Source organism: Amblyomma mixtum, chromosome 6 (assembly GCF_055824585.1).
Source record: "Amblyomma mixtum isolate Tamu chromosome 6, ASM5582458v1, whole genome shotgun sequence".
Lineage (NCBI taxonomy): Eukaryota > Metazoa > Arthropoda > Arachnida > Ixodida > Ixodidae > Amblyomma > Amblyomma mixtum.
Genome location: NC_143017.1, coordinates 43,930,309 through 43,944,457, shown reverse-complemented (window position 1 = coordinate 43,944,457; position 14,149 = coordinate 43,930,309). Strand labels below are relative to the sequence as shown.

The following is a 14,149-nucleotide window of genomic DNA, read 5'->3' as shown; positions in this document are numbered from 1 at the left end:
CACTTTTTCAGGCTAGCTTCTGCAACAAAAGTCACGACCGACAAGAGGTAACCTGCTGACAAAATTCTTGTCAATTTGTTCTCAAAGCTAGACTGCATTTCATGGACGCACGATTTCTCAAGCGCCGAATCCAGACACAAGCTAACTATGCCTATTTTTATCACCTTCGAATGAGTGGAGTCGTAAGGCAAGAGGTGCTTCTGAAGGGTTCAGAAGCATCCAACAAATATGATCTCTGCCCAACTTCACCCGGATATCTGAAAACTGAAGTTTGTCGTTATCCGATGTCTCGTAAGTGAATGTAGCTCCCTTCCCATGCTTTCTAAAAGCATCTAAAATCCTGTTAACAATAGCGCAGTAGTGTAAAGGGCACTGCTTGTCTAAAAATATGAAAACATCATCATATCGGTACACTTTGACGAACTCGTCCGAGTTTAAAAAAAAGTGCTGAAAGCCTGGTGAATGCTGTCTAAAAAAAAAGTCGCTTAATATGGACGCGGCGCATGATCCAATGTAAATGCCTTTAAGCAGGAAAAATTCAGCTGGCATGTCTGTAAACAATTTTTTTACTCTATTAGCATTTTACCTTAAAGGTACGTTTATCGCTTTTGACCTATTTACATCTATTTAAAGGCGAAAGTCATTTGCATTGGATCATGTGTCTTACCCATATTAAGCGACTTTGTGATATTACAAGACGTACAGATGGCGCACGAAAACTGCGTTACACGTATTATAGCCAACAAACAGCTTACTGAACCTCTGCTTGTCTGTTCCTCGGTCAGGCAGGGCTGCCCGCTGTCGCCTCTGCTCTTTGCGATCTATCTTGAGCCTTTCCTGTTATCGCTGTTACACAATGATGGGATCTGCGGTTTCACTCTTCAGTCGGCGCAAGTAAAAGTGCTTGCTTACGCTGATGATATTGCTGTTTTTTGCGCGGACCAAGAAAGCGTTGAAGAAGTTGTGAAAGTTACGGGGTACTATTGCAAAAAGACTGGGTGTGAAGTTAACTGGGATAAGTGCATTGGATTCTGGCACGGTGATTTGGAGAGCACACCTGCAGCTCTGCTCAACTGCTCGGGGCTGGAGTCTCAAAGGTTTATAGTCCAACGGGCGCGGGTAGCGGCCTCGTTCAGCGGCGTCCCGGACTAAGGACTCCACCTATATAAAGGGCCATTTTTGGCCTGCGAACTCTCCTTTTGTTCATTAAAAAGTTGTCACCGCCACCACCAGCAGTGTTTGCTAACATTCAGTGGACGACCTCCGGTGCGAAGTATTTGGGGGCACCCTTACAGCACTAAGAACAGTACAGAGTTGTGAGGTGAGATAACGCAGAGTGCAAAGAAAAAAGCGGATGGATAGAAAGGACGGGACTTTTCTGTTTTCGCGCGTGCAAGTGTGTGTAATTTATTTTTAATAGCCAGAATTTGGTATTTTTTGCAGTTCTTGCTCATCACCCGAGCAAACGTGCAGAAGCTGCATAGAATGCTGTTTTTATTTTGAGCTCGAATTGGTAGCGAACTAGTCGAGCTAATCTGTTCCTTCCGGTCAAAAGGGGTGGCCTTGGACTTTCCAATCTCTTTCTGAAACAAGTTGTCTCAAGGTTTTTGTTTCTACGTGGTCAAACCGATCCTCTGTTGCGCACGATGTTGCAGGTGGGCTTAGGCAATGTGTTACCAAAATTTGCTGTGTCCAGCTTCCCATCCACGAATCGTTCTGTAGCAGGTTTTTTACGTGAAGTCGTGGCTGCCTTTCGCACTTTGAGCGCTCATTTTTCGACAGAGTATCTGAGTGTTGTACCCAGAAAAAAATTGCACAAGGCTTTGCTAGATATATTTATACCTGCTCCCTTATACCGATCCTTTTACTGCGGAGGCCCAGGCAAAATGTGCTAAATCGAGTTAGGAAGATGCCGGTGATGTGCTCAGGAATCGGGACCAGGGTCTTCACCGCGTTAGGACGAAGCAGGCAGACTACGGAGGGGAAGCCTTCGGGTGGAATAGCGAGCTGGAACGTTTATTTTACATTTTGTACAGTAGCAAGGAGACTAAAGTCAGAAAATAGGGGAGGATCCTCTGGCACACTGCAGATTGCTGCTTAAATGCAGTTCAGATTCCCCAGGCATCTAGCTAGGGAATCTGATCTCTGGTTGAGCGTCCAATGGGCTGCTAGCGTCTTCTTAGGCTCCGCCCTCCCCACGTGACGGCGCACACCGCACAGACATACACATACACGGGCAAGGAGGAACTTGGCGTCTCTGAGTCGCGAACTGTTTGACCAGGCCCAAAGGCCGTTGCTGCTGTCTGATGAGCTTGATCGATGGGGACGCGAGCGCTGACCGCTCACACCGGTGACCTCTTCAGTTCGGTGGAAGGGACAAATCAGCCGTGTCGCCCCTCGGCTTTGTCTGCTGCCCAGGGCGCACGCTGGCACTGAGCTGGCGGCGCCGTCGCCCCCGCCGTCGTCGCCACTGGGTCTCGTCCGTCGGTCCACGGGCAGTCCAGGAGAAGCGCCGCACTCAGCCTTCCCGGCGAAGGGGATTAGACGCCTTTGTGTACGCCGACGCCGTCGCCAGTAGCTGCCCCACGCAGTGTCTCTTGTCTTCCCCGAGCAGCAGCGCTTCGGCCGAAGTGGCCTGATGGCGCCCGGCTGGCTCGCCTGTTTCCGCTGCCAGTCCCCAGGAGGGCAGTCCGGCACCAGAGCCGCATTCAGCATCGCCGGCGAAGGGGATTAGAGTCTTTGTCCACGCCAACGCCGTCGCCAGAAGCCGCCCCCAGGCCAGCTTTTCCTTGCGTATTCGAAAAACAGCAGCGCTTTTGGCCGCATACCTGACGGCGTCTGACTGGCTCGCCGTTCTCCGCTGGCTGGGCCTCCGATCATTACACCGGTAAGACGGACCGTCAAATACTTTTTCTTTAAACTTCGTTCTGGTACCCTTCCGGTGAAAACATGGCTAAACGATAAAGGCATTAGAGAGTAGGGAGCTTTACTACAGGGTCACCCGATCGCTTTGGGTCATAGGTCAATAGTGGGATACTACTGCGCATGCGCAGAACGCTAACAGCCCTTGGCTGTTTGGGTGAGCGGGCGACGCTAACGCTAAATCGGCGAAATAGTGTGCGCCCCAAAGCCGCTTTTCGTTGGGTCAATATAGCGGCGCTTATCGAAGTGGGCCCTCTCGCTCCATCACCGATTCGTCGTTGCCGCTACTCTGTGCCTCACGCTCACGGTAAACTAAAGGCGCGCGAGGCTTTCGCTTTGGCTGAAGTAGCCTGATCCACAAAATTTTAACGATAAAACATGCCAAATTTTCACGTTCCTTCCCTGCTTACAGAGCTGCTAGGCTTAGCGAGTACGCGTCGATTGACGTCAGAAAGCACAGGAGGTTCGAACTACTCATCTCCACAAACAGGTTTGCAATTTTGGTCCCAAAAAGGCGTCACAAAGAATTGGCATCCCGGCTTTCGAAGCAGGCTTCCGTAAAGGGTACTCGACAACAGACCACATTCACACGATCAATCAGGTGATAGAGAAATGCGAAGATTATAACCAACCCCTATATATAGCCTTCATTGATTACGAGAAAGCATTTGACTCAGTGGAAACCACAGCTGTCATGCAGGCATTGCGGAATCAGGGTGTGGAAGAGTGTTACATGAATTTATTGGAAGATATTTATAAAGATATTACAGCTACTATAGTTCTCCATAAAGACAGCAATAAAATTCCAATACGGAAAGGTGTCAGGCAGGGAGACACGATCTCGCCAATGCTATTCAACGCCTGCTTACAGGAGGTATTCCGAGGCCTAAAATGGGAACTGTTGGGGATGAGAGTTAATGGAGAATACCTCAGTAATTTGCGATTCGCTGATGACATTGACTTGTTAAACCAATCAGGACAAGAACTACAAGGCATGATCAGTGAGTTAGACAGGCAGAGCAGAATGGTGGGGCTAAACATTAACATGCAGAAAACCAAAGTAATGTTCAACAACCTAGCAAGGGAACAGCAGTTCGCAGTTGGTAGCGAGGTGCTGGAAGTATTAACAGAATATGTCTGCTTAGGGCAGGTAGTGATCGCAGATCCGGATCATGAGAGGGAAATAACTAGAAGATAGAAGAAGGTTCTCTCAGATCATGAATGGCAGTTTACCAATATCCCTAAAGAGAAAAGTATACAACAGCTGTATCTTACAGGTACTCACCTATGGGGCAGAAACGTGGAGGCTAACAAAGAGGGTTCAGTTTAAGTTTAGGACAACGCAGCGAGCTATGGAAAGAAAAATGATAGGTGTAACGTTATGAGATCGGAAGAGGGCAGAGTGGGTGAGGGAACAAACGCGGGTTAATGACAGCTTAGTTGAAATCAAGAGGAAGAAATGGGCTTGGGCAGGGCATGTAATGCGAAGGCAAGATAACCGCTGGTCCTTAAGGGTAATAGAGTGGATTCCAAGAGAAAGCAAACCTAGCAGGGGACTGCAGAAAGTTAGGTGGGCGGATGAGATTAAGAAGTTTGCGGGGATACAGTGGCCGCAACTGGCAAAGGACAGGGTTAATTGGAAAGACATGAGAGAGGCCTTTGCCCTGCAGCGGGTGTAGTCAGGCTGATGATGATGATGATGATTTTATTCGCGCGGACGTATGCAAAACTGAAAATAATTACATTTGCGATTGTTACCATTGCGGGTTCCACCCGAGATTGCGCTGTACGAGCCAAACAATTAAAAAAAATGTGAAAAGCATTTCTTGTATAGCGAGAGAGAGAGAGGGCTCTTTAATGAAAAACAGAGAATTTAGCCGGCGTTTCAATATCGCTGGCATGCTACTCTGCGTAGGGAGGAGAATTTGGGAGATAGAGACTGAAGGAGAGCAGCGTGGAAGAGGTGGAAGAAAAAAAAAGAAACGAAGATAAAATGCGGCCATGAAATGGGTTCTAAGGATGCAATGGCGAGTATTGATGTGACCTATGGAATGATGGAGTGCATAGTCCGACAAATGGGCTGACGAAGTACACTGCATGAAGAATGCATGAAGGTAACGTGCAAGTGAATTTAGAGCTTATCGAGATGTCCAATGTCTTTTAAATATGTAAAAAGAAAGTTCATTGCAAGTCTCTGTTGCCTGGAGCAGGCTAAGGGACCTAAAACTTTGTCCATTGTTAGGGGCACTGGGCAGAGCTTCTGCATGCAATGTTCATAGTACACACGCTCGTTAGCATACGCAGGGCACTCAACCCTGCTGAAAAAAAGTTCTATGATGCAATAACCTCATAGGTCATTCATCATAGAATATCATACAATCTGTATGACATATCATACAATCTGTATGATATATCATACAATTCGTAATATCATACAATCTGTATGACATATCATACAATCTGTATGATATATCATACAATTCGTATGATATATCATACAGATTGTATGATATGTCATACAGATTGTATGATATTCTATGATGAATGATCTATGAGGTTATTGCATCATAGAACTTTTTTTCAGCAGGGAAGCAGGATATGTTCCACAGTTTCTATCGAGGCACAGTTGTCACAATGCGGACTGTTCATTTGTCCAAAACGGTATCGCAAGCCGTTTGTATATGCAGCATTCAGACGAAGTCGGTGATAAAGTGTTTCCAGTTGTCGAGGAATTCTGGGTGAGAGTCTTGATCTAAGATGTGGGTCGACTGAGTGAAGAAATTGGTACTGATGTGTCGGCAAACTCCAAAGCCGATACGTTTCTTCGTAAGCAAAATTTTTAGCCATTTGGGACGCATCAGATTTCGTCAAAAAACTTCGAATGTATCTCTGATGTTGATGGCTCTTACGGGCCGCTTCATCTGCTTTTTCATTAGCCAGAATGCCACAGTGAGCAGGTACCCACTGAAATGTTATGCAGTGGCCTGCGGCAACAGCTAAATGATGTATATACCCGATGTCCAGGGAAACTGGCTGGTGGTTCGTTTTCTTCAGCAGGTTGGCCAGGATCTGCAGAGATGCTTTTGAATCGGTGAAGATACCCCAACGGCCGGCGGTTCGGCGCAGGATGTAAGAAACAGCTTCCTTAATGCCGTGAAGCTCAGCTGATGTAGAGGATGTCCTCCGCTGCAGCCGGTAAGAAAGGGCATGGCCTGTTGAGGGCACATAAAGGCCACAAGAAGAGGTTTCTTTAGTAGTTGAACCATCGGTGAAGATATGGGTGTGCTGCGTATATTCTTCGATTACGTAGGCGAGAGTAGCTTGCAGAAGCGCTGCCTGTGGCATGCGGCTCTTTGCATTCACACCTCGAACAGACTTCTTCACCTTTAGAGGAGAGAGTGTCCATGGAGGAAAGGCCAGAGGTAGTAGTTTCTGTGGCTGATTAATAGTAGGAAGGGGCAGGAGCTGCACTGCCTGGCCAAAGCTAGAGTTGCTGTGAGTTAGGTGGACACGGTGTAGGAAGTGCTTCTTCCCTTGCAGGACATGGCGGAGATGGGTACGCATAGTTTCCTGGGCGGCAATCACCTCTAGTGGGAGACATCCTACCTCCGCTACTGTTCCTGATGCAGAGGAACCCTTTGGGAGGCCAAGACATATTCGCAGGCAGTTGTTCCGTGCGGCATTGAGAGTCTTATTGCTTGATGTAGATAATCTTTGAAGCACTGGTAGACAGTAGCGCAAGATTCCTTCAACGTAGGCTTTTTCAAGCAGAAGCATAGATCGGCAGTTGCTACCCCACCTTTTTCCCGCCATGAACCTGAACACTTGCGATGCTAGCGCCAAAGCGAGCGCAGAACTTACGCACAAAATGAAGCAAGGCACGCCCACGGGGGCAAGCGGCTGTTAGCGGCGGCAACTTCCTGTGTGGATAGTATTGCATCGGAGTCAACATTTCCGCATAACAAAAAGCATTTGCATCATTTTTCGTATTTCCTAAGTAGAAATTGCTACTGCAACAGTTTGTGTGTCGTTTTATTTGCGCAATGAAAAATACAGCATATATATTAACTTATTTGTTCCGCAAGCTTCTCTTTCCCGCCGTCATGGCGCTGCCTTCAAGCAACGCAAAGCGACCATCCGCGACCCTATCTATGGACAGAAAATGTGAACCCGTTCCCCTAACGCTAAGCGCATGCGGATAGGTTTACCCCATTTGCCCCGACCCTATTCGAAAACTCTCTATGCCGTGCACCATCGACTGCATACTCTGTAAAAAACCCGAGACCATTGGAAATGTGTTTATCGACTGCTGGGACCCGGTTTTCCAATGGGATATCTTACAAAGAACTTCAAAAAAAAATTCTCTGCCTCTCCCGTAACCGAGAGTAGAGTAAGCATGAAATGTTTACGGGCCTAATGTCATCTCGGTGGACACCCGAACCGCACCGTACAGGAAGGGAGGAACGCCACCACCCGTTCAGCGCGATGCCTTGCCATTTGAACGGAAGGTTTTTTGAGGAAAGGAAATGGCGCAGTAATTCTCTGCCATCTCGGTGGACACCCGAACCGCGCCGTAATGGAAGGGAGGAACGCCACCACCCGTTCGGCGCGATGCCTTGCCCTTTGAACGCAGCACTTCTCCCCCAGATCACGTATGACAACGAAGTGTAACGTGGCATTTATGTGCTTTTTGCACGCGTTATTAGAAATCGGAAATTATAATTCCGTGCATTATCAAACCCACAGCTCCACTGATATCTTGATAAACATTGAGAAGGCACTGGCAGCAGTTATTTTTTGTCTCGTTTGGAGACCAACCGGCGCTTGCATGCCGGTCGCGTAGGAGGGCTTAGAGAGTCTCGTTAAATCTGGTTAAGTCTCGTACGGTGCCCGGATGTTCTCGTTTCAGAGCCCGGATGAGTGGATTTCAGTGCCCGGATAACTGGAATTCAGTGCCCGGATGAGTGGATTTCAGTGCCCGGATGAGTGGATCTCGGTCTCGGCGTGACGTCACCACACTGCCGACAACGGGAGCTAAAAGCATTTCATGCTTAAAAAGAACTACCGGTTACTGCCTATGGCATCCGGTTTCTACCAGTAGAGAGTGACGAAGTTCCATACGACATGTTTATGTTACTTGGCCTCCACAGCATCTGGAAAACGAGGATGGCGGCTAGGCACGCAGACGCAAATGTGCGACCAATCTCGGAAAACATTATAGAAAGTAGTTTTTCTGAGAGATGCTCTTCGCAGTCAACCTCAGCCACCGGACTGGGGGGCAGTTATGGACGGCCAGCGATTTTTTTCCTGTGTATGTATTGTTCACCGGCAATGAAGAAAGAAAGCCCGGGTAGCTCAGGATTCTACTTCCGGCCACCGAGCGTGACGGACGTGTGTATCATGGGCTCCCAAGGAGCGGATTTAGCGGCCCAGCCGGGCCGCGGTATCAGGAGTACGATCAAACCGAACGAGGACTACCAGCTGATTTTGCCGCATTTGCCAACAGGTTCGAGCGTTTTGCATACTGTTTTTTTGCATGGCGACGTCCAAGCCAGGCCATACCGTGTTGAAAACTTTCGTGACGCTCTTGAGCGTCTGTCATTGCTGCCGGAAGTGGTTGCCCTCGGGGCATATCAGATGAATCATGTTTGGGCCGTGACATTCTGCAATGAAGAAGGAAAAAACAAAATGCTACAGGCGGAGGCGTTCAACGTCAAGGACCACCGGTGTGTGGTCATTGACCCATGCAACCAGGGCGTCAGGCTGAAGCTGTTCTGGCTGCTACACGGCGTGAAAGATGACGACGTGAAGGCAGCTCTGGCGGCTTTTGGAAAAGTGACCGACATAACTCGGGACAAGTGGAGAGTCAAAGGCTGCGTCGACAAGTCGTCTACTACGCGCTCAGTGACATTGAAGCTGAAGGTGGGCGTTACCATCGAGGACTTACCGCACCAGCTGCGTGTTGGAGAGGACGTCGCACTCGTCCACGTTCCTGGCAGAGCTCCGCTCTGCCTCCGGTGCCGCGGCACCGGACACATACGTCGGGAGTGCCGTGTGCCACGTTGCGGGCTCTGTCGTCGCTTCGGCCACGACGACGCCCAGTGTGTGCGAACATATGCTACCGTAGCTGGTCCTGGTCGTAGGGATACTACTGAGGAGCATATTATTGACGAAGTCGACGCAGTAGAGGCGACCCGTGAGAGTCGGGAAGACGCAGTACCGAAAAGCATAGCCTCAGAAAAAGCAACGCTTCCCACGGAACATGAGGCTGCCAACTCAGAAGAACCGCCTGTGCCTGACACCAGAACTGAGGCGGACGCGGGAAAAGCAGATGATGCTGCGGTAGGTGCAGCTGAGACGGTTTTGGAATCGACCGACGAGAAGGACGTTGACACGGAGATGCCCGCGGCGTCAACTTTGCCAGCGAAGAGGACGCACGACGAAGCTGATGACAAGGCGACGAGCTACGACGGGACGGACCATGAGGAACCTCTTCCCAAAGCGCCTCCTGTTCGACGTGCGGCCTACAAGCCCAAGCCGAACATCCCTCCTGATCGTAGGACTTCGACGGGTGTCCCTCCGCCTTAGCGGAGGTGCCTTGCAGGGTCTTCGTGTTGGTAACCCGGTCTTCGATCGGGTTCAGTGCTGACACCGCCGTACTTTGCAAGCTGGAAGGATTCTTGATGAGGTGAGCTGCAAACCGATGTCACTTTGAGAGCGGCGAATCCCAACCATTTAGATGGCGCCTCAACTAACAACTAGCTTGCATATTGCCACACTGAACGTGAGAGGTCTTTCTGCGCGAAGAAGGCAAAATCAGCTTAAACGTCTCTTGTTCGAAAACGAAATCGATCTGTTGGCTGTTCAAGAGACAAAAATTGAAAGCGAAGAGTTGACAGGTGCGATGGCAGAAATTTACCGTGCACAGTTCAGTGTTTGCGTGTGCCATGCAAAAGGAAAGTCGGGAGGGTGTCTGATTTTAACTCGAAACGGCAAAGTTGCTGTGGAAACTGTATTTTCCTGTGAAAGTGGCCGGATTGTAGCATGCGATTTTTACTTTTCTGGTGTAGAATGGAGAGCTGTGTGTGTATATGCACCTAATAGAATTCCCGAACGAGATGCCTTTTTTCGCCGTGTTCAACCTTTCCTGCTGACAGAAAAGCGTGTACTATTGCTTGGAGATTTCAACTGCGTGTGTAGACCTGAAGATAGAACAAGCAACAAAACCCTGCAGGACACGGGTGCCGGGCTACTGTCTGAGATGATTAATGAAGCAGAATTGGAAGATATTGGCATTATAATGCAAGGTTCAGAACAAGCACAGTACACGCATTTCCAAGGCGTTAGTCACGCAAGGCTGGACAGAATTTATGTTCCTTCTGAAGTTGTGCCCTTGTGTTCCCAGTACCAGACTGTGCACGTCAGCTTCAGTGATCATTCTCTAGTCGTCATCACACTTGGGGAGAGGAAAAGGACTGTCAAGTTTAGTTGGGAATTATGGAAATTTAATGACTCATTGTTGGAGGATGACGAGTTTAGCAAGAAACTAAAAGACTCAGTCAAAAGCTTGTTAGAAAAAGAGACAGACTTTATACAAACATGGGAACAATTTAAATGCGACGTGAAAGTGGCCGCTATAGAAAGAGCATGTGTTTTAAAGCGTAAAGAAAAACATCAAGAAAAGGAACTTCGTACCGAGCTTGTTTTCATGCTCAGCATGGAAGGCGTCAAGCCGGGGTTGTACAGACAAGAAATAAAAGAGACCAAAACTAAGCTTGAACTAATAGATGAAACGAAATATCGAGGTGCTGTGATAAGGGCACGCAGCGAAAGATTTTGGCTTGGGGAGACGCCCACAAAAAGGGCGCTCAGCGACGAAAAACAGTATGCAGTTTCGAAAGAGATAAAGGAAATTTGTTATCGCAATGACGTAACTTCCGAATCTGAGGTGATTGAAAGGGCGTTTCTGGAATATTACCAAAACTTGTTCAGCCTTAAAACGCCTGATGTTGAACATCACAAAACTGCATTCCTGTCGCTAATGCCAAGAGTCGAGGAGGACCTGGCGCAGGTACTTGAGGAGCCCATAACGGCAGCAGAAATCGAAGCTGCAATACAGCAGCTGAGCTTGAACAAGTCGCCTGGGCCGGACGGCCTCGGTGCCGCACTTTACAAGGCTTTGAAAACAGAAATGGCAATAGCATTACAGCGCGTAAAAAGCGAGTGTTACGAAAGAAAGTTAACTCCGCCGTCTTTTCGAACTTCCCACGTGGTGTTGATCCCAAAATCGGACGACCCGAGTAGGTTGCAGTCAGTTGAGTGTTACCGCCCAATAAGCTTAACTAACGTAGACTACAAAATTTATATGAAAGTGCTAGCCGGACGACTCCAAACAGTAATTAAAACCCTTGTTGGCCCACACCAGACCTGCGGCATAAAAGAAAGATCCATTTTTACTAACATACACGTAGCTAGAAGTGTCCTTGAATGCTGTGATGCAACGGAGGGTCGTGTCGCCATGATGCAACTGGACCTGCATAAGGCGTTTGATAAAGTTGTGCATGAAATTTTGTTTGTGCTTTTGGAACATGTGAATGTAGGATGTATCATCACTGATGGCGTGAAAATGGTTTATGATGGCTGTACATCAAGGTTCATAATTAATAACCGCCTGAGTAATAGTATTCCTGTCTTGTCGTCAGTGAGGCAGGGTTGCCCTCTTTCTCCACTGTTTTTGCACTTTACCTGGAGCCCTTTTGTTTAAAGCTGTTAACTACGCAAAACATTCGAGGTTACGCCTTTTGTCATAATGAAGTGAAGGTATTGGCATATGCAAATGATATAGCAGTGTTCTGCAGAGACCAGGAAAGCGTGCAAGAAGTGGTGAGAGAAGCCGTAAATTTTTGTGATGCAAGTGGCTGCGCGATAAGCTGGCAGAAATGTTTTGGTTTTTGGCATGGAAAGTGGCAGGTCACGCCAGAAGTATTCTGTCGAATGAAGTGGGTAGACACGCCAGGAAAGTACCTCGGCGTGCCGCCAACCAACTACAGAGAAAGCAAAGAATATTGGGCCCATGAAACCGAACGAGTCAAAGCTCAGACAAGCAAATGGGGCGGTCACAACTTTTCCATGTTCGCAAGAGCTGCGGTGTGCAACATGTTTTTAGTAGCGAGGATTTTTTACGTTCTGCAAGCGTTAACTTTGCCAAGGACTTCAGTGCAAAGGTTGCACAGAGTGTTTGCAACATTTATTTGGGCGTCAACATGGGAACGTACCAGCCGATGCAATCTGTTCCACAAGGTGCGGAACGGGGGGCTAGGGTTGTCAAATTTATTTCTGAGACAGATAGTCACTAGATTCTTTTTCTTGCGTCAAGATAATGATTTTCTGCGAACTGTTATAAAAGTGCGATTGTCAGAATCACTGCCTGATTATGTTGTGTCATCTATGTCAACAGGGCGGAGTGGGTTAAGTGCTTTTTTGCAAGAAGTTGTTGCAGCAGTCCGTATTCTTCGGTCAAAATTTTCCGATGAGTATCTAACCATTGTAACAAGGAAAAAGATGTACAAGGACCTGCTTGATGTGTTTCTGCCAGTGCCTGTTTATCGCAGTGCTTATCTTCTGGGTCCCGAAAGGGATGTGCTAAAAAGAGTCAAAAGAATGCCGGTGAAGCCTTCAGTGCGTTCTTTCTTTTTTCAATTGCATACTGGAACCCTCCCAGTGAAGCCATGGTTGCAAAGCAAAGGCCTTTTTTTACCTTGGTCAGTAGAGTGTCTTATTTGCAAGAAAGTGGAAACTATAGAACATATCTTTCTCGACTGTCATGACGCTGTTTTTCTTTGGGATGTGTTGAAGCGCACACTGAAAAAAGATTTCCCCCTGACTCCTTTTGGAATACGCTTCCTACCATGTGCAGAGCCAGGTGAAGTGCCTTGCGACCTGCTAATGTTGCTCTGCATGCACAGCCTATGGCGTACGCGAATGGATGTCAGGCATGAACATGTTGTTGTGAATCCGGCTCATCAGTATTTCATTGAGAGCATCCTGTATACTCAGGAAGTTTTCGGACAGCAAGCTCCTCAGCCTGAGTGGCTGCCTGTCCTCGACCAACTAAAATCATTTAACCCATTTTATCATCGTGCACTAGCTAGAAACTGACCTGTGCTTTTATTGTCATGTCATTGTATTTTTGTTTTGTTTGCCCGGCCAAGTCGGTAAAAAAGAAAAAAAAAGCCCGGGTAGCTCAGTCGGTAGAGCATTAGGCTTTTAACCCAACGGTCCAGGATTCGAGCCCCTGCTCGGGCGCGTCTTTTTTTTTCCTTTTCCGATGGTAGCCAACGATGGCGTCCAGACGGGCGATTCACTCTCACCCGAAACAACTGCCCGGGTAGCACATTCGGTAGAGCGTTAGGCTTTTAACCTAACGGTCCAGGGTTCGAGCCCCTGCTCGGGCGCGTGTCCTTTTTTTCCTTTTCCGATGGTAGCCAACGATGGCGTCCAGACGGGCATTCACTCTCACCCGAAACAACTGCCCGGGTAGCTCAGTCGGTAGAGCGTTAGGCTTTTAACCTAACGGTCCAGGGTTCGAGCCCCTGCTCGGGCGCGTGTCGTTTTTTTCCTTTTGCTATGGTAGCCAACGATGGCGTCCAGACAGGCGATTCACTCTCACCCGAAACAGCTGCCCGGGTAGCTCAGTCGGATTCCATTTCCGGACGCCGAGGCGAACGGACGTGTGTGTCATGGGCTCCGTAGGAGCGGCTTCAGCGGCCCAGCAGTGCCGCGGTAACAGGATTTCTGGCTCTGATGACCGGGATTATCAAGTGCTTTTGCCTCAGCTACCTACAGGGCGAGTTGTTTTAAACACTTTTTTTGCATGCCGATGTGCGTGAAAGGCCATATCGTGTGGAAGACTTCCGTGACACACGGGCTAGCCTAGGCCTGCTGTCTGAAGTTATCGCCCTGGGGGCGTATCAGATGAGTCATGTATGGGCTGCAACCTTCAAAGACGGAGACGGCGTGCAAAAGCTTTTGGCTTTGAAGGAATTGATTGTGAAGGAAAGGCGGTGCGTTGTGATAGACCCTAACAACCAAGCCTTGCGTATCAAGCTTCACTGGATGCTTCACAACGTACAGCTGCAACGGAAAAAGAATGGCACAAGTGAATCATGACCGGAACGAAAAAATCGCGACACGCGGCGCTATTGTTGCCGAGTACGCCGAGAGCGAG

General features: G+C 48.4%; 3 non-coding genes across 3 annotated transcripts; all 3 read left to right on the top strand.

The window, feature by feature from the left end:
• The first annotated feature begins 13,154 nt into the window (after nt 1-13,154).
• TRNAK-UUU (transfer RNA lysine (anticodon UUU)) lies at nt 13,155-13,227 on the top strand. Its single transcript has one exon. It is a non-coding gene; the product is annotated as a tRNA-Lys (tRNA).
• A 76-nt stretch (nt 13,228-13,303) lies between these two features.
• On the top strand, nt 13,304-13,376 carry TRNAK-UUU (transfer RNA lysine (anticodon UUU)). The gene has a single exon. It is a non-coding gene; the product is annotated as a tRNA-Lys (tRNA).
• A 76-nt stretch (nt 13,377-13,452) lies between these two features.
• Nucleotides 13,453-13,525, top strand: TRNAK-UUU (transfer RNA lysine (anticodon UUU)). The gene has a single exon. It is a non-coding gene; the product is annotated as a tRNA-Lys (tRNA).
• Nucleotides 13,526-14,149: the final 624 nt, after the last annotated feature.